This window comes from Diabrotica virgifera, chromosome 2 (assembly GCF_917563875.1).
Source record: "Diabrotica virgifera virgifera chromosome 2, PGI_DIABVI_V3a".
In the NCBI taxonomy this organism is placed as follows: Eukaryota; Metazoa; Arthropoda; class Insecta; order Coleoptera; family Chrysomelidae; genus Diabrotica; species Diabrotica virgifera.
The window spans coordinates 200743738-200770898 of NC_065444.1; the positions used below are offsets into that span (position 1 = coordinate 200743738).

A 27161-nucleotide genomic window follows, 5' to 3' on the forward strand; every position below is an offset into this window, starting at 1 on the left:
CTCTTCACGTAACTTTTTTTTGCGTCAAGTTGTTTTGCTATTACATCGTTTTACGTCTCCCTAGATTCCTCTCTTGTTTTTCCCTGGTTCTTTAGTTTTCCCTATCTTTTTGACAAGAATTTCATTTTTAGTCACTGTAGCTGTAGACTGTAAGTTACCCCACCAGCTTAATTGTTTTTATTTTCAACATATGTACCTACTCACCCATCAACTCTATTTTTAATTCATCTCTTATAACATTGTTTGTTATCCGATATCTTCTTGTTACTACCTCTACCCTTCGTAAATATCTCATCTCTGTCGTCTGTACCTATTTATCTCCACTTCTTGTCTGCCAGTTCCCTCATATCACTGTTAAGTATTCAAACGTTTTCCCTTGTTTAATTTATGTTCCTTCAACCTGGACTTATCAATATCCACTCTGTCTTTGCTATGGCCATCACAATTTGTTTAATGCTTTGTTGTCTGTGGTTATACTTCGTTGGATTTTTTTCTTCTGTCGATGCTAATATTGCCATATCTAAGATATCACAGATAACACTAAGCTGCAAGCCAAAAACGCTGATTAAGAGCCGTTCTAATGTATAGCTGGTAACATCTTAGATGTTTTCTGCTCGCGGTTTGGTTAGCTTCTCCTTCAAAACATGACAACACTTTTAGCTTCTTAGCTTATTGCATATTGCTCACCTTCAACTTCCCGTATCAAAAAGGGAGCAGCCCCACCTTGAAGAGGCAAAAGCCTAAAGCCTGGGTTTCCTCGAAAGCGGCACCGACAAACTGCCACCGTAACACTGCGATGAATTACGTCAGATTACGGTGAAAAATTCAAGGTTCTTCGAAGCAAAATGGCAAAGATAATGATGATGATGATAACTGTATTTGATTAATGGACATCATTTAAACTTAGTAATTCCTCCCAAGACAACCTGGGAATGAATTAATAGTGACATTGGTCGGATCACGTGGTGTTTGTGTAGGCAATCTTAGAAATAGCTGTATATCGTCGGTCTAAATCGCAAATTGCCTAAGTCCATTTTTTGCGAAAATTGTTTTTTGGTTTCATCTAGTAGTAGACGGTAAAAGCTACCGCCTGACAATTCCCACAAGCGCAATTATTATTTTATTTCGCGGCAATTTCGCTAAACGAAAGATATTTTCCTCATAGGACATAGGCAAACTCCACACTTTTTTTTCTCTCCTGTAAAATTTTCAATTTGTGACTTAGGCAATTTGCGATTTAGACCGACGATATGTATGTCTATGGGAGTGAAAGTACGAACAGTCAATTGATACAACTCACTTGACAAAATTATCAGCATAAAGAATTTATTTAAATAACTACTCACAGTTTATTTGTCAGTTATAGTTGTATGAGCTGACAGAAGACGTCTTAGATGTACTCGTGTATAATAGTAAGGAATTGATATGCCACGTATACTGCGCGGAGATTGAAGAGGTTTTGGCTCTCTTCTTGGTAGGATACTCGGTATATTTATCGAAAGGCTGGTCCTTGTTTATGCAATAACTAAAGGGTCTAAGTCAAGAAAACATGTGAGGTCTGTTGGTTTGCAACCTTATCTTGAAATAATTAAAACCAAAAATATTTTCGAGTTCGTTGATAAGGTTGAAATGGTTCGTGGTAAAAGTTAACAATGTTTTCCACACGCATGTTTACGAGTATCTTCTAATGTATTATCGTCTTTATCAACAAATCTGGCATGTGTTATGAAATGTGTATAAGTTGCAGATTTTAACGTGGGAAATTAAAAGAAGATGATGAAGATAAACTATTATAAAAAGACTAAGTTTTCACTCTAATGGCATATAAAACAACATAATGCTATTCTACACCCCACCAGAATGAAAACAATGGGAACCTTCTCTGGTTACACCTCCGAGGCTTCTACAATTTGCAAGCCATACGGATGCTGAGACTAAGGAAGATGAGGGAATTCTACAATTTACAATTCACGTCCCATCTGCTCAGCGCGGTAAAGTTCCAACGAGAATGGTTCCCTTCATACTCCACACAGAGTAAATGTAAATCAAAAATGAATAACCATTTTCAATTTCGTTGCAAAACGAAAACACAGTCGAACCATATTCTAGTCCAATCAGAGAGTGCTGCAAGCACCCCTATCGGTTTCGAAACTTATTAGTCTCTCATCAGGAGGCACATATGCTGCTCTCCCTGATCCAACCAAAACAAACCCCAGCGCGTAGTCCCGGATTGCAACGAACGAAATGGCATAGATGCCCTAGCGGCAACTGCTAGCAAAAAGACTAAGTTTTCACTCTAATGGCATATAAAACAACATAATGATATTCTACACCCCACCAGAATGAAAACAATGGGAACCTTCTCTGGTTACACCTCCGAGGCTTCTACATTCCCTCATCCTCCTTAGTCTCAGCATCCGTATTGCTTGCAAATTGTAGAAACCTCGGAGGTGTAACCAGAGAAGGTTCCCATTGTTTTCATTCTGGTGGGGTGTAGAATAGCATTATGTTGTTTTATATGCCATTAGAGTGAAAACTTAGTCTTTTTGTTAGCAGTTGCCGCTAGGGCATCTATGCCATTTCGTTCGTTGCAATCCGGGACTACGCCCTGGGGTTTGTTTTGGTTGGATCAGGGAGAGCAGCATATGTGCCTCCTGATGAGAGACTAATAAGTTTCGAAACCGGTAGGGGTGCTTGCAGCACTCTCTGATTGGACTAGAATATGGTTCGGCTGTGTTTTCGTTTTGCAACGAAATTGAAAATGGTTATTCATTTTTGATTTACATTTACTCTGTGTGGAGTATGAAGGGAACCATTCTCGTTGGAACTTTACCGCGCTGAGCAGATGGGACGTGAATTGTAAATTGTAGAATTCCCTCATTTTCCTTAGTCTCAGCATCCGTATGGCTTGCAAATTGTAGAAGCCTCGGAGGTGTAACCAGAGAAGGTTCCCATTGTTTTCATTCTGGTGGGGTGTAGAATAGCATTATGTTGTTTTATATGCCATTAGAGTGAAAACTTAGTCTTTTTGCTAGCAGTTGCCGCTAGGGCATCTATGCCATTTCGTCCGTTGCAATCCGGGACTACGCGCTGGCGTTTGTTTTGGTTGGATCAGGGAGAGCAGCATATGTGCCTCCTGATGAGAGACTAATAAGTTTCGAAACCGGTAGGGGTGCTTGCAGCACTCTCTGATTGGACTAGAATATGGTTCGGCAGTGTTTTCGTTTTGCGACGAAATTGAAAATGGTTATTCATTTTTGATCAACTATTATGTATATTTGTATCAAAGGATTTAATCAGTTAGTTGGTTGTTACCACTCGTTGGACTAAGTCCTTGTTTTAGAGCGGGGATTTCTATGTTTCCCTTAAAAATGTAGTCATTCAAATCGGCTTGACACGATCCAAGTGTACTTGGTTAAAGTCTGGTTGGACACTGCGCGCGCAACACTTGGAAACTTCTTTGATCGTGTCACCTATTCGTCCAAGTACACTTGTATCAAAAGGTTCCATCCAAGTTTGGATCCTTGGATCCAAGTATGTCGAATTGTAAAATTAAAATGGCGTCGGTGTCGGAAAGTCGAAAACGAGAAGTAAACACAAAAAGAAAATGGTCTGAAAGGGAGAGCGTTAGATTCATGGAGTTATACGAAGTTGAGGAAGAATTATGGAATGTATGGATAAAGGAGTATAAAAATAAGAATGCTAGGTAGAAGTGCGGCCCTACAACGAATAAGAATGCACATTAATACTGCGCCAACTAAAGACATGTATGTGTCCAGTATAGCGTGGTTTATAAGCGCAGATCGATTTTCCTTTCTTTTTCCTTTTTCATTCTTTTTTCTAGATTTCAAGGTCATGTATCAACATATTATAATATATCAGCAATCACTCCAATACCTTCCACAATCACTTCCATCTGGTTATTTGACATCCAAGTCATTTAACTGTGACAACCAACTTAGTTCAAGTACAGTTGTATAAGTGCACTTGGTCCAAGTTGGAATCCAAGCATTCTTGGATCGTGTCTTCCCGCTCTTAACATCGAACTAGTCTCAGAATAATTATAAAATTTATTACTTTAATCATGCAGTTATTTATAGAGCTTTTCATTCACAGTCATTTGTTTCGAGCTTCTGTCATATGTCGTATAATCCGTGTATATTAACCCTTAAACGCCCAACCTCTTTTAGGTTCCATGTACGCCCAAGGGTGGGTAAAAAATGTCCACCTCGAAAATAGCTAATATATTTATTGCGAGTTGTTGGAAATGGATTAAACTTAAGAATCTTATGCTTAATAAACACAGGATCTTCTAAAATATTAAATATAAACAATTTACAAACCTTACAACAAAATTAAAATGCACATCAAAATTAACATACCAGTAAAAACCAATAATTCAGATTTGTCGATTTTCTCCACATTCTTCCAGTCAGCCTCCTCATTGGCGGATAATTATGTAGACTATGTAATTATACGTCGATAATTATATTGATTATCTTCCTACCAACGAGAAATTATATAGAAACCTTTAGGAACAAGTTTTACCAAGGGTGTAATTTTTATGCCCACCCATATTTAACTCAAGATGCTACTTTTATTTTCAAAAATATCGGTAAAACCAAATTAACATTCGATAAAGAGCTGTCTTTTTAACAATAAATAATTTTCTAAAAATTTTTAAACTCGTAATAAATATGTTACAAGGGAATACGCATTAGGTGGACATTTTTTACCCACCCTTGGGCGTTTAAGGGTTAATATTATACACAGATTATACAACATATAACAGAAGCTCGAAACAAATGACAATTGATGAAAAGCCTTATTAGCTGACCTCGTTATGTGGCTAGTTTCAATCACTATAATATGTACATAATAGACGTTTTTTACTCAGGATGGTCCGGTAGGACTGAAAACGTTATAAATCCATTTTGGATATATTTTAAAATTTCTTTAAATAATTGGTGCGTTCGCGGGTAACTGTTGGCGACAAATTGTCAGCAAATCGCATGCGCACTTTAAAATAATATAAATAATATCGTTAATAGATAAATATACAAGGTATGTTTACCTAGTATAATTTAATAATTAGTTATTAATATTAATTAAAAGTAAATATACTTCGTTTATTTATCTTTTAGCGATATTATTTATATTAGGTGAGGTTAATTGTCAACGACTACTCGCCGACAGGTACCCGCGAACGCTCTTAAAATATACCATTTTACACCAGAAGTTTTTACTTCATAGGAAGTTTTTTATATTGTTATTTTTCTTTATTTTTGGGCATAATACGAGTTTGCTCATCTGCGCTTATTTGCTTTGTAATAATAATAATGATAAATGTAAACAGTCTTTATCAGTAGTAGGCGTTAATTATATGTCTTTTCAATTACACGAATGTTAACTAACTGTGGAAACTATTTTACGATTTTTCTCAGTATATTAAGTAATAGTGTAAGAATATATAGTCTAAGAATAGTCTAAGAAACGAGTGTGTAATAATTCTACAAACAATTTGTCCGTTACGTCAGAGAAGTGAACTAATAGTTGTGGTTAACCACGTGTAGAAACGTTTCCATTATATTTTTTACAATAAGTTTATATAATCTCAAATAATATAATGTATTGGGTATTCCTAAAATAATACGTCTCTGCAAAATCGTTTTAATATCATTTTATATTTTTAAACCGAATAGCCTATAGACGAGCGGCAGCAACCCTAAAATTACGTTATACCGACCACGAAAATAAACTTTACGGTGAATGTAAACTTCTCTTTTCATTTGTTTAAGCATCTCGGACGAATATCATTTCGATCTAAATTCTTCAAGGATGACACAGTAAAATTTTCAAAAGGAAATATTTACAACCACCAAAGATACAGCTAGGTAAATACGAAAAATTATCAAAATTGATTTTTCGCATTTTCGCATAAAATTTGATTTTTGAACATGTTCCACCACTTCTAGATAAAAATAAACTTCATATTCGGATTCAGCGACATCTAAAATATAAAGAATGACCAAAATTTGCCATTCACCTATCATGGTCGCTTTTTCGATTTCTAAGCCTCAAATTAGGGGTGTGCCGCTCGCCTACTATGGCTTATGCTATATTCATTGTAGTTTATTTTGAATTATTTTGTGAAATAATTCATGTCGATAAATTAATAGATTTTTAAAACACCATTTTAGTAAAAAAGAATCAGTTTTCTAAAGAAAAATCTACGATTTGCTAAGCAAATGAAACTAAATAAATTTAAATTCTATTTTTAACAAATTTCATTAAATAATCAATTTCCCTGACTTGTAAGTCAGTTGTCCAACGTGCATAGAAAAGGTAGATGTAAATTGGTCTTGAATTTTCATTCTAAACGGAGCATGCTGAGTCTGAGTTAGAGGCCCGGAAGGAATTTGCATTTTATGGCTTTGAGCATTAAGTTCTGCGAGTCACCTGTATTTATTCATACAGGACAGGTTCTAACCCATGTGGCTTTTTCAGTTAACGTACAAGTAACATAAAACTGAATAAACCGATACTGCAATACTGCTACCGCGGTCTGGACATCAAAATACTTAAAATTATTGTAAGTTCACTCGGGGAAGTTCTCGCTTTACCACCTCTCGGTATAAAGTCCAATTTAAACTATATTAATGAGAATTCACCCCAAGAACGTACTGCCATTAAGTAATTAACTATTTTTAATGGGAAATAAGCCACAATTTTACTAAAAAATGATTATTAACGTTTCGACGTTCAAATCGGATGCCGTTGTCAAAATACAAAAAATATTAATATTAAACAAAAATGTTGTTGCTTAGTAAAAAATTCTTCTAATAATTTATTTAATCTGACTCATTTATATCGACAATTCAGACATATATTATACATTTTAAAGTAGAAGACTTTAAAATGATATTGCCAATATTTATGAGTCGCGTTCCTGGGACGACTTTACTGAAAGATAGTTCATTAGATTACATGAAATCAACCCCAACTCAAGAATATCCCCCACAAAAAAATCATAGCATGTGATCTGTCTTTAAAAAGACAACCACATGCAACAGTGGCTTATTTCCCATTAAAAATAGTTAATTGCAAAAATGCCACAAGAAAATAGCTTCAGAACGCCATTAAGTAGTCTCGTCTTCCAGGAAATCAAAATCAGAATAGAAAAGGCTAAAGCAAATTTTAACAAAATGAGAAGAGTGCTATGCACAAGAGATTTGAAGTTGTAGCTAAGAGTTAGGTTGGCTAGGTGCTACGTTTTCTAGACTTTGTTCTGTGGAATTGAAGCGTGTACCTTAAAAGCGGTATCACTGAATGATTGGAATCACTCGAGCTGTGGGTGTACAGAAGAATTCTGAAAATCAAAGAACACGTCACAAAGAGGTTCTGAGAAAGATGAACAAAGAAATGGAAATGTTAAATACCATCAAAACAAGAAATATGAATATCTCGGGCATGTATACACGTGGAGAGAGATACAACTTGCTCCAATTGCTTATGCAGGGAAAGAGTCAAGGAAAAAGAAGCATAGGAAGACGCAGAATATCGTGGCTGCGCAATCTAGAAGAATGGTACGGATGTACATCAAATGAACTTTTCAGAGCAGCCGTCTCGTAAAGTCCGAATAGCTATGATGATTGCGACCTCCGTCGCGGAGATAGCACTTGAAGAAGAGTCTCGTATGTTACGACCTTCATGAAGTACACAATGATTCTAATTCGTTGTATAAAAAAATTAGTACATGATGGAATTACGTATTGTTGGTGGAAAATTTGGGACAGTTATGTTAAGTATTTTGGTGAAAGGTTAAAACGGTAGTCTTTCTTGGAGTCATGAAAGGTATGCACCAACATTTTACTGACAATTTCTTGTTGACTTGTCAATTTCTAAATATTTCTTATTTCTTTGGGGGGTTACTGTAATCGTTTATGTTTTATGGTTCAGAAAATATATTGGGGAGAGAAAGGACTATTGACGCAACCTTTATAAGAACCTGCAGAACTAGTCACTGTATGACTGAAATAAACTTGTTTCCGAAAAAATAGAGGGATACCTATACGTATTTCATGGTTTTCCAATCACCAGAAAAAACTTTTAAGAAACTCGAATTAAAAAGAAACGTGTCCGTGTCTAAATGACAATTATTATAACACAATATACCAGTGTACTCTTGCAGCGACCTCTACGCGAAGAAACATGAATTCAAAAGGTTTCTCATCGATGGTGATTTAATTGATGAGCTTGGTATCAAAGACGGACAACTCCATTTTTTTTTCAAAATTGAGTTAATGATACAGTTTATAGGATTTTTCACACAGAATTCAAATCTGAATTGCTTTAGTTTCAAAAGCGGCTAGAACATGCAAGAAATTACATTTTAAAACGAGCATCAGTTTCAGAAATTGACAGCTCCAACTTGATTTTGTAGCAGAATCGGACTACTCCGTTACAACCAATTGAAAGGTAGTATTTCCGTCAAGTTGCCATGCGCACTAGAACAAACCTACTGAGTGTTTACTACATTGCTTTTCAAGTTTGCAACAATTTACGATGTTATTTCAACCGTTTTCTTGTTTTTTATCATTATTTGAGTTATTTTTCCGAAAAATGCAAGTGAACGTAGTTAAAGCACCTAAAAATGAAGCCAGGAAGAGATTAGTCGACAAAAATAATTCGTTTGGGTTCGAAACTGGGTTCAAAAACGGACAGTTCCACAACTTGGTTGCAATATCGGCCAACCCCATTTTCTTTATTGATTTTAGGGAATAAAACATAAGTGTATTTACATTTTCGTTATTCAAATGCAATAAGAGACGCTAGAAGTATATTCATAAAAAAATAACAATCGGATGTAGGTAATATACGCGCTGCAGTTTTTCAGCTTTCCTGAAAAAAGTACAAAATGGAGTAGTCCGTCTTTGATACTCAGCTCTTCAATTAAACTGCAAATTCGAGCGTGCTAGAAAACGGTATTGGGTATACTTTGAACTTGGGTAATCCCATATAAAATCGAATGTGGTAAGATCCGGTAATCTAGGTGGTCATTCTATGGGTCCACGTCGTCTAATTCATTGCCCAGAAAAAACTGTTTAAACAATGTCTGACTTTGTGTGCATAATGAGACGAATCTCCGTGTTGCTGGAAAATGATGTCTTGCTGAAAATCTTACAGATGATTTGTGATTATGTCGGTTCTTGCAGCTATTATTTGATCCTTCAACGTATGGAGGTGTTTTTCGCCATTTAAATTTCTGCCAATGAATATTGGGCCTATACGCTGTGAGCTCGTACGTAGAGGGGATATTTAAAAATTCGCGAGCGCCACTAGTGACAAGTCTGTAAACGTTTACTGGAAATTTGACATAAATATCAAAGTGATTAATTTAAAATTAAAAATAAAAACATTAATTATAAAAAATATTAGTTGGTCAAAGCTGTGGTATATATTTTTACCTTAATATACTTACGTTTTAAATACTGAATTTAAGTTTTTTCAATGTTCCGTAATATGTAATTATAAATTAATCTATTAATCTTAGCGCCATCTACACGATAATTGTGAAAGTATCCGAAGTAAGAAATTAATATTTCATCAATAGAACGTCAAAATGATTAGCAAAATCTTTAAAAAATCGATTACAATTTAATTACTTTTTTGCGTTGTAAATATTAAGCGATAACAATTAAATAATAAAAATGAATACTTAACCATTTTCAATTTCGTTGCAAAACGAAAATACAGCCGAACCATATCCTAGTCCAATCAGAGAGTGCAGCAAGCACCTCTACCGGTTTCGAAACTTATTAGTTTCTCATCAGGAGGCACATATGCTGCTCTCCCCGATCCAACCAAAACAAACCCCAGCGTGCAGTCCCGGATTGCAACGAACGAAATGGCATAGATGCCCTAGCGGCAACTGCTAGCAAAAGACTAAGTTTTCACTCTAATGGCATATAAAACAACATAATGCTATTCTACATCCCACCAGAATGAAAACAATGGGAACCTTCTCTGGTTACACCTCCGAGGCTTCTACAATTTGCAAGCCATACGGATGCTGAGACTAAGGAAGATGAGGGAATTCTACAATTTACAATTCACGTCCCATCTGCTCAGCGCGGTAAAGTTCCAACGAGAATAAAGGGAACCATTCTCGTTGGTTATCGGATTAAATATCTTCGGCGTCTGTTAGGCCGGGAGTTGCAAACAGTCGGGTCACATAATTGTGTCATATTATACCCACCCACTGCTTGGTGATGACGTTATATAGTACCTACATACTTCACAGTTCACTGAAGATGGTCTTATAACTCCGAAAACGTTCGTTCTGAACAAAATCACTTCAATGTAAAGTTTTTGAAAGTTTAAATGATTTCCGTATACCCAGGCAACATATTCTATGTAGAAACAATAGAATAATTAAACTCATCTACATCGTTTCAGGGAAATTTCAGTATGATGTTGTACCGGGTGTCCCAATAAGAATGGCTCTCGGCCATATCTCAGGAACCGTTTATAGTAGAGCTTTGAAATAAAAAAATTTATAACAAAAGTTGCCTCAGGAAAAGCCTGGAAATTATTTTCATAATTGTGGGTCCACCGCTAGAGGGCGTAATTGAATATCAAAAATAAAAAAATCTAAATTTTACAAAATTTTCCTAATGAAGGGGCACTGGAAATCCGATTATTGTATTCTTCATCAAATTCTGCGCATATTTGATTTAACAAGTTTAACTCTACCTTTGCAAATAAGAGGTGGGTGTGAGTGGGAACCTTGTTATGAAAAAATGGCTGTAAGTCCGGTTCTGCTAAATCAAATTTTGAAAACTGGATCTTGTTGAAGACAGATCTTTTTCTTCAATGTAAGCGTGATAATTTTGAACCATCCTAATAATAAGCCAGCTGGGAGGCGTTATTGAATTTTTTTCAGAAATCTAGTTTTCTTTTGAAAATATTAAATACAAGTATGCATTTTTAATCATACTTTATAAAATTAGATTAAATTATCAATAGAATAGCGAAAACCGCATGTCGATACCTTTTTTCTATCTCAAGATATCTCGAGAAACGTGTAAATTTTATACATAACTGTTACTATCACCGGTAAACTAAGTTAATGAAAAGTAGTGTGCTGTGGAAAAAAACAAAATAACATTTTCCAGATGTCAACGTATAAAAATATAATTAATTAAAACAACAATACAAAGAGAAACAATACTATTAAAATAAATATAACACAGAACAAAAAGAACTACTTAGTGACGACCTAAATATTCAAATTGTTGCCCATCATACACTACTCTAGAATACATTATCCAGAGAATACTAAACGCCATTCAAAGCATATCGAGAGCAGAAATTGAGACTGCTGTTCAATCTACTCTTGAAAGAGTAAATGTTTGCAACGAAAATGATAAGCAAAAAAATGAAAGTTTATGTCATCACTAAATAGTTGTTTTTATTTCTTTGTAATAGGGCTTTTCAACGCTTCTCATTTGTTTCGAGCCTCTGTCATATGCCGTATAATCCGTGTATAATATTAATATACGAGATATGAACGAGGCTCGAAACAAATGAGAAGCGTTGAAAAGACCTAATATACGTTGACAGCTGGAAAATGTTTCTTTGTTGTTTCCATAGCACACTACTTTTAATGAATTTATGAGTTATGTTTTTAAATTTACACGTTTTGTAAGATATCTCGAGATAGAAAAAAGGTATTTATTAACATGCGGTTTTCGCTATTCTGTTGCTAATTTTGTCTAATTTTGTAATATGGTATTAAAAATGCATGTTTGTATTTAATATTTTCCAAGGAACACTAGATTTCTGAAAAAAATTAAATAACGCCTTCTAGCTGGCATATTACTCAGTAAGTTGGTTCGAAATCATAATTTTTACATTGACGAAAAAGATCTGTCTTCAACAAGACCAAGTTTGCAAAATTTGATTAAGCAGAACCGGACTCACAGCCAGTTTTTCATAACAAGGTTCCCACTCACCCCCACCTCTTATTTCCAAAGGTAGACCTAAACTTGTCAAATCAAATATGCGTAGAATTTTATGAAGAATACGACGATCGGATTTCCAGTGCCCCTTCATTAGGAAAATTTTGTAAAATTTAGATTTTTTAATTTTTGATATTCAATTACGCCCTCTAGCGGTGGTCCCACAATTATGAAAATAATTTCCAGGCTTTTCCTGAGGCAACTTTTGTTATAAAATTTTTTATTTCAAAGCTCTACTATAAACGGTTCCTGAGATATGGCCGAGAGCCATTCTTATTGGGACACCCGGTACATCACGATTCCAGAGTCGGAACACCGATCATAGCGGTCAAGATGTAGGAAACATGATAGGTGCTAAATAAAAAGATGCTACTTGTAATAATGAATACTTACAGCAGTATAGAAAAATTCACTTATTCGAAATTGGGACTTTCATTCAACCAAAGCGCACTGACAGAACTGACTTACTTTATAAATCAAGTGATATGCAGGCTATCATGTATTAAAATGTTTAAATAAGAAGATAACATTGTCATTATTATTAAAAAATCTTTTACAAACGCATGTAATACAATTCAATATCTCTTATTATAGATAAGGAAAAAACGTTGATATTTCAATGGTTTGTTTAAACAAATTTTGAACCTAGTTGAAACCTATGCTATTATATTGCCGGTTTTATACACAATGCTTTATTTCTATGAACGTAGTTTTATCTACCTTTTTCTATTTTTTCTTGTGTTTTAATCATCAATCTGAGACTAAACAGAAACCGGCGTGTTTTTGTAAATTTTTTGCTAATCTCATTTATAGTATATTTCACGAACTATTTTGGATTAATTGACTATTTACATGGGAAATAAGCCACAATTAAATTGAAAAAATAATTTTATTAACGTTTCGACGCCCAAATCGAGTGTCGTTGTCAAAATACAAAATACTACTAAATTAAACAAAAATGTTGTTGCTTAGTAAAAAATTCTTTTAATAATTTATTTAATCTGACTCATTTATATCGGCAATTCAGACATATATTATACATTTTAAAGTAGAAGACTTTAAAATGATATTGCCAATATTTATGAGTTGCGTTCCTGGGACGACTTTACTGAAAGATAGTTCATTCGATTACATGAAATCAACCCCAACTCAAGAATATCCGTCACAAAAAAAATAAAAAATGATAGCATGTGATCTGTCTTTAAAAAGACAACCAAATGCAACGGTGACAGTAAAATTCTCGCGTTAGAGATTCCATAGTAAATCACTATTTAAATAGCTTCAGAACAAAATTTTGGATTAAGTCTGTTTTAGACTGTACTATAAAATGATATTATAAGAAAATGGTATCCTAAGTTTTGTCACAATGTAAAACAGAAATAAAATCTGTTAACAAAAAATGTTACACAAATTAGAACATGTCCTATTAGTTGCGTTTGCGGGTACCTGTCGGCGACTAGTCGTTGACAATTCCTAACCTCACCTAATATAAATAATACCGTTAATAGATAAATTATATAATAATATACAAGGTATATTTACTTTTAAACTTTTAATTAATATTAATAACTAATTAGATAATAATAGAGTTTTCTTATCCATCACATAATATACACACACCCAAACTTATATGGAATCACCATGTATTTCAAAGTAATATTTATTTCTTTTGAAAAACTTGTTATTGTTGCGAAGAATAAAGGATTTTATTGAAAATAAACAAATCTATGACACTCAGATAGTACAGCTCGGTACGGTATAGGTTATTTGCTGCTTGAGTTACAAATTGAACGAAAATAACTACAACTAACTTTTGCGTCCAAAAACGAAAATATGCGTCATATGAGGCTATAGAACTTACAACGGGGAAAGATTATTGGTCTTGAGGAGCAAGTAATGTTCTCAGAGGGACATAGCTGTAGAGCTAGACGTAACACAGGGCGTTCTGTTCAAAACCTATGCTAGGTAACAGGACTAGGAAAGCTCAAAAATAAAGCAAGGGAAAGTCGCCAAAAAATAATAACGGCTCGCCACGATCGTTTAATTGTCCATTCAGCCGGAAGACACCCAACCATTTCTCACCTGCAGCTCCAAAGGCAGCTTTTGGAAGCTACAGGTGTAACTCTTTCAGTTGAAACGATAAGAAGAAGAGTTCGTGCCAAGAAGTATACAGCAGGAGACAGTTATGGGTTCCCGAGTTATCCCGGCAGCACAAGACTGATCGCGTAAATTGGTGTCTTCACCAAAGTCAGGATTTGTGTACAATCAGATGACCCACGAAATCTTGTACTTAGAGGTCGGGGAAGACAAGCAAGAACGAAAACTGTCAGATCTGTTCACATATATACAAGAGGAAGTTTAATGTTCTGGAGAGGAATTGTGATCCGTAAAAAACTCCTTTAATTTTCATCCAATCAACTTAAACTGCTCACAGGTATGTTGATAACCTGTAGTCAGGCTCTGGAGAGGTGCAACAGGAGAAAATTTAATTTTCTTGCATGATAATGGATCTCCACATACCATTAGAGTGACTAGAGACATCATTGAAGCAGAAGGTGTCCCTTGTTTGGAATGGCCTGCTTGCTCACCCGAGCTTAACCCTATAGAGAATTTGTGGGATATGCTTAAAAGAAAAATTAGAGCTCGCCAGGATAATCCACAAAACACCTCACGGCTAGTAAAAGCTGCTCTTGAAGGATGGAGCAACCTACCACAACAAAATGTTGATAATTTGATTAGGAGCGTGCCCACGCAAACTGAAGCGTGCATAAGGACTGGAGGTGATAACATCGACTACCAAAAAAAAACAAAAAAAAATAAATAAAAACAATGCAAACATTATTCGTTTTGAATTAAAATTTTTTATGCTATTGACTTTAAAACAACTAATTTCAATTTGTTTGTTAAATACTTTATTGTTTTATTTAATTGTTATGTATTTGTTATTAAATTGCTTTAAAATGAATATTGTTTGACTTCGTATGTTCGTTTTTATAAATTCGCACGATATAATAAAAAATTTCAGGTGATTCCATATAAGTTTGGGTGTGTGTATATCTTTGTAATATAAAATATCAAAGATAAAACTAACTACATCAGCTACAATTAATTACAATGGATAACGACCTGAAGACCATGAATATAAGACAATGGAGGAGAAGGGCACAAGAGAGATCTGAATGGAAGGATATAGCCAGACAGGAAGACCCATCCAGGGTTATGATGACAAAAGAAGAAGAAAGAAGAGTTTCTTATCATTACTGTAAAAAAAGATTATAAACTATTTTTTTAATACAATTTAGAAATTACTTGTTTCATATTTTTATTACTAGAGCAATTTACTTTCGTATTTCTTATATTCTTAAGGTCCGGACCAATGGAGTGTGTTGAGGCGCGCTTAACCAGTTTATCAATTTAAACGTTGGGAAAGAGAGATAGAAAAATATATAGGTAGGTACACTCACCGGCACAACATTCCGCCACCCAAAAGGACCCCGCACAAACCTTATGGAAAATAGGTCCCAGTGGATTTCGTTCATACTTTGGGAAAATACTCTTTGAAGCATCCTGATAAAAAGTTCTCATGGGCACAACTCAATCGTATGAAGGATTTTCAAGATATAGAGGCCCAAACTCGGAAAATTATAAAATTTACGGGGTATTCAAATTCCGTGAGTTACTGGTTATTTGGCAACACGTAGAAGTTTGGATCAAGGAAAAGTACTAGTAGTCTAGGATTTTTTCCTGGCTATCCAATGGCGACCTTTACTTTGACCTTGACCTTCAACGGACGTAATCTTCTAGAGTTTCGAGGGTTTTAGGCATTAAATTGATATAAACAGATTACTCATGGGTTTTTGGGATCGCAAAACACGAATATGCCATCAGAATTGACATCCGCATGACGTGGTGACCAGGGCCATTGCAAGGGACGTCATCTTCTAGAGTTTCGATGGTTTTCGGCATTTAATTGATGCAAATGAATTACTAGAGGGTTTTTTGAGGTCGCTATATACGAATATGCCACCAGAACCGACTCCCAGAGCACCTGGTTTCCAAGGTCAATGAAAGGGGCTCCTGGAGGTTCGAGGGTCTTTGGTAGTATTGATGCAAACGGATTTCTCATAGGTTTTTGGAGTTGCTGAACACAAATACCTCATCAGAACAGACATCGGAGTACCTGTTGCCTAAGGCACGTCACGCTTTGGAAATTCGAGAGCTTTCGGTACTAAATTAATGTAAGCTGATTACTCACATGTTTTTGGGGCTGCAGAACGTGAATACGCCATCAGATCCGACCCACGGAGCACCTGGTGCCTAAGGCAGGTCTTCTTCTGGAGTTTCGACAGTATGCATGTTCGGTAGTATGCATGTTCGGCAACCCCAAAAACCTAAGATTAATCCATTTGATTCCTCCGAAACTCCAGAAAATACCCTGTCTTAGGCACCAGGTGCTCCTGTGTCTGTGCTGATCACGTATTCGTGTTCAGCAACCCCAAAAACCTATAACTAATCAGTTTGCATTAATGTAGTACCAAAGACCCTCGAAACTCCAGGAGCCCCTTTCATTGATCTTGGAAATCAGGTGCTCCGTGAGTCGGTTCTGGTGGCATATTCGTGTATAGCGACCTCAAAAAACCCTCCAGTAATTCATTTGCATCAATTAAATGCCGAAAACCATCGAAACTAGAAGATGACGTCCCTTGCAGAGGCCCTGGCCACCAAGTCATCCGAGGGCAATTCTGATAGCATATTCGCGTTTAGCGATCCCAAAAACCCATGAGTAATCTGTTTATATCAATTGAATGCCGAAAACCCTCGAAACTCTAGAAGATGACGTCGGTTGAAGGTCAAGGTCAAAGTAAAGGTCGCCATTGGATAGCCAGGAAAAAATTCTAGACCACTAGTACTTTTCCTTAATCCAAACTTCTACATGTTGCCAAATAACCAGTAACTCACGGAATTGAAATACCCCGTAAATCTTATAATTTTCCTAGTTTGGGCCTCTATATCTTGAAAATCCTTCATACGATTGAGTTGTGCCCATGAACTTTTTATCAGGATGCTTCAAAGAGTATTTTCCCAAAGTATGAACGAAATCCACTGGGACCTATTTTCCATAAGGTTTGTGCGAGGTCCTCTTTGATTAAGTTTGGCAATCTATAACTTTATTATTTGTACTCCAATTTTCAAGATTCTTGCATCAGTTTGTAGTTACATGTATTGATGTCGTTTGTTATTATTCCGGTAACAAATTTTTTTTGCTTAGATGGCATTATACGGGGGTGAATGGAAGCGTTGTTTTTTCTCCTAACTTTAAAAAATTCTGTGGAAAAATTGGCGTGGTAATTTTATTTCATACTCCTTTTGTATTATCCTAGAGGTATTACTAAGGTTTTGTTTTTTGAATTATCCGAATATCTCTTTTTTTTTGTAAGAGCTGTAAATAAAAACACTGCTTTGAAAGTTTATTTTAGTAAAAATATCAAACGCACTAAAATTACCAAAACAAAACAAAATTAACAACAAAATAATTCAATAGCGGGTATGTCCACCTCTCGCAGCGACTGCTCGCAATCTGTTTGGTATCAAATAAAGATCTGTTATTCTTATACTTCTTGGTATCAAATAAGACCTGGGAAATAGCCCGATATTCCTCTACCAGGGCCATAACTGTAGCAAATTTTCTGGAGGCGTAGGATGACGGAGAATAGCTTTTTTTAATTCATCCCATAAATGCTCAATAGGATTGAGATCTGGGCTGCATGCGGGCCATTATAATCTTATCAATTCAACCTCTATTTTATGAGTCAATCAGTGTTTTAATTTACAAAAAATGGTACAGCTCTTACAAGAAAAGAGATATTCGGATAATTCAAAAAACAAAATTTTAGTGATTCCTCCGGGATAATATGACAGGACTATGAAAAAAAATCAGCTATTTCATTTTTCCACAGAATTTTTTAAGGTTAGGAGAAAATACAACGCTTCAATTCACCCCTGTATAATGCCATGCAAGCAAAATTTTTTGTTACTTGATTCATACCAAACGATACCAATACACGTACCTACAAACTGGTGCAAGAATCTTGAAAATCGGAGCACAAATAATAAGGTTATAAATTGTCAAACTTAATCCAAAATTTCGGATGGTGGAATTTTGTGCCGGTGTTACATAGTTGTCACCCCATGTTACTGTGTAATTGATAAATATTTACTTTTTGATAACATCGGTCGAATCCAGGATATGGACAGTACGCCACCAGTGTGGGCGGTAGAAATGTTATTAGGTTGGTTAATTCATACAATGATAAAAATCGTAACACAACGTGGTTATAGACCGCTATATAGTAAAATTACCACGGCACTGATCGTATTAGTCCCGAGCCGAGTTGAACGGGTCTGGTCGACTACTGAATTCCTTTGAAACGTGCCATCTTACCGACAATCAGAGCTTATTTTACTTCAAATCAGGCCCGAGGCACTACATAATTTTCGGGCCCCTAACAAAAATTTAATAGTACTTACTTAAGCCGTCCTCTTGTACCTTACGGTGTCGAGGTAAGTGGAGAAATCAGACGTCTCCATGCCTTTCGGTCAGTAGCTAGTCTTTCAGCTTTTCTCCACCCAATATTCCTTTTTACGCAAGCCTTTCCAATATCTGCGTTCCACGTTCTTGCTGGCCTGCCTCTTCTTCGTTTGTTGTCGGATGCCGCTTTCCATACCCTCTTTACAGTTCTACCTTCACCCATTCTCGTCATATGTCCGAACCACGATAACTGTTTCGTTTCAAGTCTGTCTAAGGTCCTTCCAATACCGCACCTTTCACGTATGTCTTCATTTCTTATACGATCACGTCTGGTCACCCCGGATACCGCACGTAATTCATTGTCATTGTCATTGTCATTCATTGTCCACGTTTCACTACCGTAGAGTAGCACCGGCTCGTATACAGTTTGGAACACTTTCATTTTTGTACAGGCTTACTTCTTTCTTCCTAATAAAACTTTTATTTAGCGCATAGTACAATTTTGTTGCACTCATTACCCTGCTGTTTATTTCTGGTTCTATATTTTCTTGTCCATTCATTGTTGATCCTAAATACTTGAAGTCCTCTACTTTTGTAATGGTCTCATTATTCAGCTTTACATTTATATTTTCTTGAGTTTTCGATATTACTAAAGCTTCTGTTTTTTCAATATTTATTTTCATCCCAAATTTTTTAAAGGCTTCATTCCAAACATTTACATTCACTTGCAAGTCTTTTTCTGATTTTGCCACAATTACCAGGTCATCGGCATATATCACCTCTGACACGTGAACTTGTTGAAGTTTATACACCCCTACCCTAGTTCTTTTTACCTTACCCCTGCATTCTTTTGCAATTTCGTCCATTAGAGTGATGAATAACAAAGGACTCAGAACACCACCTTGTCTTACACCTGTCCTTGTGTAGAATTCTAGAGATGAGCGATTTTTCGTTCTTACATTATTACGTGTACATTTATAAAATATATACTCTTTATTGCTTGGATTAACTTCGGTTTCACATTTCTACGGTTTAATATTTCCCAGATCTTGTTTAAGAAAAATTTAATAGTAATAATAATAATAACTTTTTTACATGTATTAATTATTTAATAGAAATATAGTTGCACCAGAAATTTAAATTTTTATTAACAATAATAATAATTTATATTTAAATAATTAAACATTGTTTAATTGTTTAAAGTGCAAATACTACTGTGGAATTTTTCTACTATGTACAGTGTACAGCATATAAAGTCCTCACGTAAGTATATTATAAACAAGCGGCTCCAACCACTAGCAGAAAGTATTATTGGAGAGTACCAGACGGGTTTCAGACGGAGAAGATCGACAATGGATCAAATATTTACAGTCAAGCGGGTCTTGAGCAAATCATGGGAACACGACATTGAGGCTCACAACATGTTTGTAGACTTGATACAGTCATACGATTCAGTCAAAAGGAACAGACTATACTCTATATGGACTGAATTGGCATTATTGGCCACACAAGCTAATTAGACTCATTAAAGCCACAATGGATGAAACTCAGGCATGTATACGAGTACCTACAAAACCACCGGATAGACTTTTTCAAAATCTCGCAGGGATTGAAGCAGGGAGATAAGCTGACCGTAATTGTTTAACCTGGCACTCGAGTATGCTGTTAGGCAAATGCAAACTGGACGAGCAAACCTACTGACCAACAGAACTGTTCAATTGGCCGCTTATACCGATGATACTAATATGAGTAGAACATCAACAGGAGCATAGGAAACATACGTAGAGTTAATAATGCAAACGAAAAGGCTAGGTCTGGAAATTAACACAGAAAAAAAACAAAATATATAGATACAGACAAGGAGAAATAATATAAACTTACGTGCATAGAAATCGGCCCACCTAAAAATTTGGTCATTTTTGAAGTCTCGTATTTCCTAAACCTGTTGGCCGATTTAAGTGATTTTTTTACTATGTTATAGCCTTATTCTTCAACAATATCGCTGTAATAATATTATTGCTAAACAGGTAAGTGTTATTTTATACCGGGTGTAACAATGATAGTGTGTTTTTTCCTCAAAGTTCGGGACACCCTGTGGAATATTCTAGCGTATATAAAATATTGAAATTAAAACTATACTGTAGCCTTAGGCTTTCTTAACATTTTCCTTTTTGATTCATTCGCTTATGTTGGATAATAAAAAAGTTAGGTATTTTAACAACTAGCAACGTTCTTCATCAACGTTGTTGAGGCAATACAGGGTGTTTCTAAATAAGTGCGACAAACTTTAAGGGGTAATTCTGCATGAAAAAATAATGACCGTTAGGTTTATAATCATACGTTCGCAAATACTTCGTTTCAGAAATACGGAATGTTGAATTTGTTCGTACAATCTGACGATTTATTTATTGCTCTAAAATCGCACGAGATATACAAATGAAATTAGGTAGGTTTCAATAGGTAATTATTGCGCATTTTTTGGCATACAGTTAAGAATTGTATATTCACCATTGGCGTGCATACGGGTAATATGACCCGTATGCACGCCAATGGTGAATATAAAATTCTTAATTGTATGTCAAATATGCGCAATAACTACCTCTTAAAACCCACCAAATTTCATTTGCATATCTCAACCGGTTTTAGAGCAGTAATAAATCGTCAGTTTGTAAAAAAAATTCAACATCCCGTATCTCGAAAACGAAGCATTTGCGGACATATGTTTATAAATGAAACGGTCATTATTTTTCATGCAGAATTTCCCCTTAAAGTTTGTCGCACTTATTTTTAAACACCCTGTATTGATGAAGAACGTTGCTAGTTGTTAAAATACCTAACTTTTTTATTATCCAACATAAGCGAATGAATCAAAAGGCAAAATGTTAAGAAAGCCTAATGCTACAGTTGAGTTTTAATTTCAATATTTTATATACGCTAGAATATTCCACAGGGTGTTCCGAACTTTGAGGAAAAAACACACTATCATTGTTACCCGGTATAAAATAACACTTACATATTTAGCAATAATATTATTACAGCAATATTGTTGACGAATAAGGCTATAACATATTAAAAAAATCACTTAAATCGGTCAACAGGTTTAGGAAACACGAGACTTCAAAAATGACCAAATTTTTAGGTGGGCCTATTTCTATGCACGTAAGTTTAGTTCCACATGGCGTGAAGTATGGGCCCTGAAAGAAACCTCCAAAAACAAACTCGACACATTCGAAAGGAAAGTTTTTTTTTTTTGGTTGTTAGATCGAACCGGGTGGCCATGGGGCCCGTGCTGCAGCCTGAGTAGGCTTATTGCACACCGTTCGGTCTCGGGTTAAACCATCATTGGGTTTTTGTCTCCAATGGGTTCGGGATTACTTAACTTGAAGTTAAGTCGTCTGTTACCTATAAGAGGTCCATTCTCCCAGCTAGCAGGACAAGACCCTTTATTAGGTTCTTTACCTGACTTCTGACACTTAGGTTCGAGTTTTCGACCCCGTATTGCAGTCGCCATCGGGTTTGGGCTGGACAGTCAAATATGACATGTGAGTCAGTTTCATCTGCCTCCCCACATTTCCTGCAAACAGGGTCTCCGTGAAAGATCCCCATGTTGTGCAGGTGTTTTCTTAGGGTGCAGTGCCCTGTTAGTAAGCCAGTTACCGCCCTAAGCTTTTTCCTTCCGAGTCGTAGGGCCTCATCGGTTAGCGAGGGGTTTGGCCGCCCCATCATTAACTTGCTGTGCCGCTGTCCCGAAATATCGTTCCAGTGTCGGGTGTGTTGCGCAAGGATCCATTTAGCAACGGCTCCTTTGACAGCCGATTTGGTCACCCCTAGGCCAGGCTCAGGCCCAGTAAGGGGACAGCCGAGCCCTCTCTCGCAAGTGAGTCGGCTCTTTCGTTTCCTTCAACCCCCGTATGTCCCGGCACCCACCCGAGTTCCACTCGGTTTCGGTAGGCCAGGGTTTCCAGGTGCTGTCGGCATTCCTGCACAAGCTTAGAGTTAATTCTCCAGCTGGCAATGGCCTTAAGTGCTGCCTGACTGTCCGAGAGAATACGTATGGTCCTATTCTCAAGGCCCATTCGAATATTCTCTACGACGCCAAAAGGAAAGTACTGAGAAGAATACTAGGACCTGTAAGGGAGAACGGAATCTTCAGAATTCGATACAATAACGAACTTTATCAACTTTATAAGGAAACACCCCTGTCAGACTTCATTAGAATACTAACATTGCAATGGGCCGCATATTATATTATAAGAATGGGAGAGGATAGGCTGCCAAAAAGGTCACTGAACGCTAAGATGCAGGGAAAGAGACCGGTTGAAAAGCCAAGAAAGCGCTGGGAAGACGCAGCGATGCACAAGCATTTTAAGGACTCCGTTTATGGAGAAGAGCAGTGACCGATAAACAAGGGTGGAGGCAAAAAATAAAGGAGGCCAAGGTTCAATTGGGGCTGTAGTGCCGTAGAAGAAGAAGAAGAACAGGATGGGAGGACGAACTTCCTTTTTGCGCAGTGTTGTGGGGTGTAAAATATGATAATATTGGATTATTTTGTGCCTGCCGTTCCTGTTCTCATAATTTTTGCTTTTTTCGTTTTTCAATGCCACTTAAATGTTTATAACTCATGATAATAACTAAACGATTACTTAGTTAAGACAAATAAGTGTTTAAAGAAATTTAATAAAACGGCTAATGATTAATACATAGATCAGTTGAACTAACTTAAAAAGCACAGGACATAAAACTAATACAAGTAAGCGATACCTTATCTTTGTTGGAAACGGCATCAAACTAAATATTATATTTAAAAGTGCATTTTGAATATATTATGGCAATACGTGACAATACCTCTTGTTAATCCTTCGGAGTGGTGTCTAAATTTTACTTATTTTTATTGATGCCGACAAGGCAATCTACCTTCTCTTATTTCGGTTTTATAATAAGAACGGTTTTATGGTTTTTGAATATAACTCTAACCTAATTTGTTATCATTTTATCATTTCCTGTTCGTAAAATGAAAAAATTTTGAAAATTTATTTTGTTTTTTTAATAAAAATTTTCTTTTAGTGATTTTTTCGGGCCCCATTAAAATGAGGGCCCGAGGCAGGTGCCTCATGGGCCTAGTGGTAAAATAGGCCCTGCCGACAATTGATGGTAAATAACGCGCCCCTCCACAGGGGTCATAAATACTGGGTTCGGTATTAGCTTAAGGATCAAAACGTCTCAACACGCTCCGTCTGAATTCTTAACACATTCTACAGTAGAGTGGAATATTTGCTGTCGAGTGTCTAGCGATAATCCGGAACATTCGCAAATTTGTGAAATGTACTTTACTTCAAATGCCGTCCGTTTAGTCTGGCCTCATTTTCTGTAAAATATTCATACCGCAGATTGCAGTAAAACCAATAGTCATTTTAAAAATCAGCTGACCGATTACCTCCAGGTGTAACAAATCCTAATATGTATTGAGGAATGCTGGCCTATCATTTACTTTACTCACAAATAGGTGTATCTCTGTATCTTACGTGTATTTTGGGCAATGAACTCGTCCCAACACTCGTAGAATATTGAGGGTTAGCCCGAAGGTATTTATGTTCATATGAATAGTTTTCTTTAGCCAGTCTGCATACGGCGAACGGTCTTTACGTGCCGTTCGTTCTTCGGAGACGGATGTGAATGTGTACCCGGATGAGTGTCTCGGCTGCTTTTTTTAAATAGTCGCGTGTTACGTGCGAGATTTTCTGTGTAAAAAGTCGTTTTCCGGAAACAGTATTGTGTCTTTTCCTGTAACAGTATTATTATTTGCTCATAAAGTAGCTTATATAGAGGTAACTTCATAATGTTGAAAGTGAAATATTGCCAAATTCCCGACAAATTAAATTTAGAGAGTTCAACCACTTTTTTTGTACTAAGATTTAAGTGAATATAACGTGTAGGGTAGGGTGGTGCGAAAAAAGTTAAGTTGATAATTCCGTGTCGCTATAGTGCGGAAAAGTTGCGATTGGTAATTACAAGAAAAAGAAAAAAAAATAATTATTCAAATCGGACTTTATCTTCCGATCCCGCAACGGACCTAAAGATTATGAAATTTTTTTTTTCCAAATATTTGGAAAAAAATTCCGTTTTTTAAAATAGGCAATTAAAAAGTATTAGTGATACAAAAAATCTCAAACAATAAAAAGTGTAGATTTTGCTGTTATAAAGATGCTAGTTTCATAAGACACAAATTGGTTAAGATATGGCTGTTCAAAGTTTGCATATACTCGTGATTAGTGACTCGAGCACTTTGGGCACGTTAAGCCATTCAAAATAAGCACTTTAAACCGGTGAAACTGACAGATCATATAAAAAATACATAAGTAAAGTAAATTGTGTGTAAAGCGGTAACGATTAATTTTATTTGGGGAGCTAAACACGGGAGGATCTCTTTTACCAAAAAAAAAAGGGGACCAGCTTTATTTTGAGCGTAACTGGCTTACTTTTAATGCTAGAAACTTTTGAAAACCATTAGAATAAAGCTTTTTTTAAACACTTTAAAAAAGTTTAAATGTTAAAGTTAAATAGTTTTTTCGAAAAGTGCTTCATTTTTTGGTTATTTCACGATGAAATATTCAGTTTGGAATTGGACGAATAAAAACGTATTTTTCATGAGCTACAAATTTGCTTTTGCTGGATCTGTAGACTTCACGAATACGCAACTCTTTTCGTTTTTTTTCTAAGCTACATTTTTGATAAAAATATTTTTTTTTCAATAAAGTATTTACTTTTTGAGTTATTTGCAAAAAACCGTCTGAAAACGTAGTTTTTTTTTGTCGAAACATTAACATTTTCAATCGCAAATAACTCGAAAAGTATTGACTTACGTAAAAAATTCTATAGATCAGAAGTTGCTTAAAATCAGTCAATTTATCCATTTCCGGGCCTATCTTGAACATATGTTTTTTCACCCCCGAGAAGGAGTGACTGTCATCCACCAAGTAAAAGCAACCAATAGCACAAATTCAACTTTGAAGTGGAGGGTAAGTAGAACCTAAATCCAAATTTTCATGCAATTCTGAGTTGCCCCTGAAAATTACACGGTATCGCCGAATTTCCCGTTCATTTACTGGGCTATTTTCTTTAGAGCAGTTCGTTCTGGTTTGTCTTTTTACCGATACTTGTCTCATCTACCTAAATAGGTGAGGCAATATCAATTCTTCAAAAATCCCTAGAATATGTGCAACAAGAAGATTACCAAGTCAATTATATTTTCTGATTCACTTCCAGTCCAATTCAATTCTAAAAAAATTACAAGCTCAAAATTAAAATATTAAATTCTTCTGGGTCAAACAATAAACTTAGTATATAAATAGGTGAAGTATATAAATAGGTGAAAGTAGAATAATCTGATAAATAAAAAGTATATAAATAGGTGAAGAAATGAATTGCTAATTAATAGAAGAATAAATAGGTACATCCAAACAAAAAATGACAGGAAATGATCTTACGTGTGCGAAGAGTCCGTTTTTAAAAATTCAATACGATTCAACAGACTTTAAACTGAGTATAATACCTATCGTATTACATGGGATTGAGCCACAATTATTGGTATAAAATTACTTTTTAATTATCTAATGTTTGACGTCTTAATTGTCACTCCGGAAATGGTTCTCAAAATATATTATTCCAAAAAATCTGGGAAAACCTATTTAGTTATTAGCCTAGATTTGATGTGTCTTTTCATAAACTTGACAAATGTATTTAGCCTAAATTTTATAGGCCACAGTAAGATCTAGGCCAAATATGTCATGTTTTTGAAAAGACAGATCAAATCTAGGTTATATTATATAGGTAAAATCTTCTCAGAATTTTTAGAATAATCTTTTTTGAGATCGATTTACGGAGTGCAAATCGAAACGTCAAACATTAGTCGATTAAAAATGTAATTTTCATTACACCAGTAATAGTGCCTCAATCCCATATTAATGTAAAACTTAAATTGGGCATGCCACAAGAAAACAATGTCAGATCTATAAACTGAATTGAGAAAAAAAAACACGCCCATCAAATTAGCAGAACAAAGTCAGCAGAATACAGTTATTCTTATACCATAATTAAGAGTAAATAAAATGCAAATTTAATGTTCCAAGAAAAAATTGATTGCTCTTTTTTTTAAGTTATCGAATGTTCTGCTAACTTGATAATTAAGCTAGCAGAACAGTAGTTCAAAAATTTAATAAATCATCTATAATTGAATGCCAAAGTATTCTCTGAATTAAATGCAAATTTAATGTTCCAAGAAAAAATTTATTGCTCTTTTTTTTAAGTTATTGCATGTTCTACTACTAAAATCTTACGATATTTTCTACCAGATTTTAAAATCTACTAGATTTAAAATTTTCCCACTAAATCACAAGAAATTCTACTAGATCTAGTTAGAATTTCTTGTGATTTAGTGGAAAAATTTTAAATCTAGTAGATTTTAGAATCTGGTAGAAAATATAGTAGATTTAGATCAATAATTTTTTTCTTGGAACATTAAATTTGCATTTAATTCAGATAATACTTTGGCATTCAATTATAAATGATTCATCAATTTTTGAACTACTGTTCTGCTAGCTTGATTATCGAGT

General features: G+C 35.4%; 2 protein-coding genes across 3 annotated transcripts in view; one reads left to right on the plus strand and one right to left on the minus strand.

The window, feature by feature from the left end:
- LOC126880352 (acylamino-acid-releasing enzyme-like) overlaps window positions 1-12536 on the minus strand; it is a 123803-nt gene extending 111267 nt beyond the window's left edge. Inside the window, exon 1 of the mRNA XM_050644155.1 lies at window positions 12417-12536. The gene's annotated coding sequence lies outside the window, so the exon portion shown is untranslated. The remainder of the gene's footprint in view (window positions 1-12416) is intronic.
- The window catches only part of LOC126880356 (leucine-rich repeat flightless-interacting protein 2), a 188299-nt gene that overhangs the window by 51187 nt on the left and 109951 nt on the right, over window positions 1-27161 (plus strand). The gene's annotated exons all lie outside the window — the stretch shown is intronic.